General features: G+C 41.1%; 1 protein-coding gene and 1 long non-coding RNA gene across 3 annotated transcripts in view; one reads left to right on the forward strand and one right to left on the reverse strand.

The window, feature by feature from the left end:
- LOC126383469 (putative ferric-chelate reductase 1) overlaps nucleotides 1-2,996 on the forward strand; it is a 285,727-nt gene that overhangs the window by 133,760 nt on the left and 148,971 nt on the right. The gene's annotated exons all lie outside the window — the stretch shown is intronic.
- The window catches only part of LOC126383533 (uncharacterized), a 13,310-nt gene that overhangs the window by 6,115 nt on the left and 4,199 nt on the right, over nucleotides 1-2,996 (reverse strand). The gene's annotated exons all lie outside the window — the stretch shown is intronic.

Consider the following 2,996-nt stretch of genomic DNA (forward strand, 5'->3'; position numbering starts at 1 on the left):
GAGGATCACAGCTAAGACTCTTCCTACAATTCTTGATGAAATAGCGCACAAAGAGCTTGTCCAAAAACCGATGTTCGTCATTGACTGCTGGAGAGAGATTACCCATCATCATCTCATCCTCAGTCCAGAGGCATTGATCGAGTTGTTAACTGACCTGCAACCAACCTCAAAAAAGGTCTGCCAGCTGCTGAAATTTTCAAATGATTTGACTCCAAAACAAAAGGAAGTGAAAAATCATCTGAAAAGATTCATCAGAGCGCTAGATGAAATTAAACTGCAGAAATTTCTGCGGTTCTGCACCGGATCTGATCTTGTAATAACAGACAGCATCTATGTGGAATTTGAAGAAATGACAGAGTTCAGCAGAAGACCAATTGGTCACACATGCGGAAAGATCCTGCACATAGCTGAAAGATATGACAACTTCCCGGATTTCCGTTCATAATTTAATGCAGTTCTTGAAAGCAATGTCTGGGTAATGGATATTGTTTAGATTCCCACAACCATTACCAGAACAATCCTCAGGATTGCAGGAACCGAATTGCAAAGAATGGAGACGAACAAATATTTTGGACCTTTAATATGTGCACTTCAACATGCACTTCAGCACTGTCCCTAATAGAGAGATATATCCTCCAGCTGTGCAGGAGGAAGTCCAGTTTTGGCTACAAAAACTTGTAGTTTTATGTAGCCAAAACTTGTAGTATTTGTAGTTTTGCCCTGTAATCTGTATAGTGTTATCCATTACTTATGCATAAGCAAAATGTTCCATTGTATGCCATTGCTTAATTGAATTGAGTTCAGGTCTTTGGAAGTTTGGATACTTTATGGTGATTGCTAAAATATCACCTCCAAACTCATTGAAAGAATGTCTGGAGAGTATTTAGTGTTCTGAAGTGTTTTTATTAAACACTGATGCTGTTCTGATGTTTCTCAGATGCCATATTGCCCTGATAACACACATCTTGTTAACCAACCAATTTAATAATACATCTTACAGTATCTTGTGACACCAACCAGTTGAGTTATATTGCCAAAATTAACTGTACATCTTTGCATTTTTTTTGTGATTTCATGTTGACTGAGCACTTTATCAGAGTCAGACTGGTTTCTCCCTCTGAACAGACCATGTCTTCTTCATATCCTCTTTAAAGTTCAGATACTTGTTAATGTCTGGTTGCTATGTTCTAAAATTGCAAATATTTCTTTAATATTGAGAGAATTTCTGAAGAGACTGACTTGGCCATTGCAGAACATTCCACTTCTTTGCCTTAAAAATGTCTTTGGTTGCTTTTGCAGTATGCTTCAGGTCAATGTCCATCTGCACTGTGAAGCATCGNGTAAAACTAGTGCTACTAAGCATCTCTCAGACTTGAGAGAATGGGATGAATAGAGTTAAGTTAAATGGCTAAATCATTTTAAATAGATCTAACCCTTGTAAGCACTGTGCTGTTTATGGTTCAAGCAACAAATTAACAGGCTAACTGATCCTGGGGAGTGAAATGCCTGCACATGAATTTACATAAACATGTAGTCATGTAATGTCTTCTGATCATTCCCTTTTGTTGCTGGATCTAAGTCCTAATTGTGTTTATTGTGTTAACTTTTCCTTTGGTTGAATCATTCTGTTACTGCTGCAATGTCTTAATGTAGCTAATGTTAGCACTGCCCAAATTACCTAGGCTGCTGCTCTTCAGTAGCTACAGTAGCCTACAGCAGGATATTTGTGATTCTGATATTATAAACAATTTGCACAGTAGATCAATTCTGGACTTTGAGTGTAAATAAGAAGTATAAAAGGCCCCCTGTCTGTCTGTCTGCTATTAGAATTGTAGCTACAAGGTAAGCCTACATTACCAACATTGTCCTGCTGTTCTAATCCCTTTCAGACAGCTGAGGAGGTTGGTATTCTTGGGGCGATCAGGGAAAACTGCCTATGGCTAAATTACTTGCGGTAACATAGTTCTGTGAGAGGGGATGCCGCGGACGGCATCGACCGGTGAAANACAACTGTATCATTGTCCAAATAATTATGGACCTGACTGTAGTTCTGTGAGAGGGGATGCCGCGGACGGCATCGACCGGTGAAAAGAACCACTGCCCGGTGTAGACCAGTGTAACGTTAACTGTGGCTCCACACCTCTCACTCGGTAGTTGCTGCCACAAAAGCGGGCAGCGAGCAGCGTTCCTCACAGCGGCAGATCACAAAATTATTGTAACAAAATGACAAAAATCGGGATGGGCTCGTGGATATTGTCCGGTAGCCCAACCATTTAAGCTAACACACGTGCTACGAGTTAACGAGCTTCTAACAACATATTTCTTAGTTTTTACAAACACCAAGCACCAAACCAACACATATCTTCTTCACTCACCTTCTGCTCTTCCATGAATGAAATGGCTTCCTCAGGGACCCCTCGAACACGCAAAAACTCACTGAGGTCCGACATTTTCGGTCCGCGCGTGGCTCTCCTCTCCTCTCCTCTCCTCTCCTCTCCTCTCCTCTCCTCTCCACTCTAGTGCGCCACTGAAGTTGGTTCCCTACAGGCACCCATACTTCTGAGTTTAAAGTCAGAATTCTGAGTTTAAAGTCAAAATTCTGAGATTAAAGTCAGAATTCTGAGAAAAAAGTCAGAACTCACTTTTTTTTTCCACAGTGGCCCTAATCCTCTTCCGTATGAAGAAGAAGTTAGAATGCAGTGTGGTCGTGAAAGTGTTTGGCCTTGTCAATCAAAAAAGTGTATCCGTTTTGTGTGTGTGTGTGTGTGTGTGTGTGTGTGTGTGTGTGTGTGTGTTGGTTTCTCCGGATTGTGAGGACTTTTTATCGGTTTACATACCAGCATTATCAGGACACCACAGTATTATGAGGACAGTTCCAGTGTCCCCATAATTCAAACACTGTAGCAGCACTCAGGAGGCTGCCATTTAGCTGCTCACGCTTTTTCTTGAAGTGTCCCCATAAGTCCATAAATCTGACATTTTGTGTGTGTGTGTGT

This window comes from Epinephelus moara, chromosome 22 (genome assembly GCF_006386435.1).
Source record: "Epinephelus moara isolate mb chromosome 22, YSFRI_EMoa_1.0, whole genome shotgun sequence".
Lineage (NCBI taxonomy): Eukaryota > Metazoa > Chordata > Actinopteri > Perciformes > Serranidae > Epinephelus > Epinephelus moara.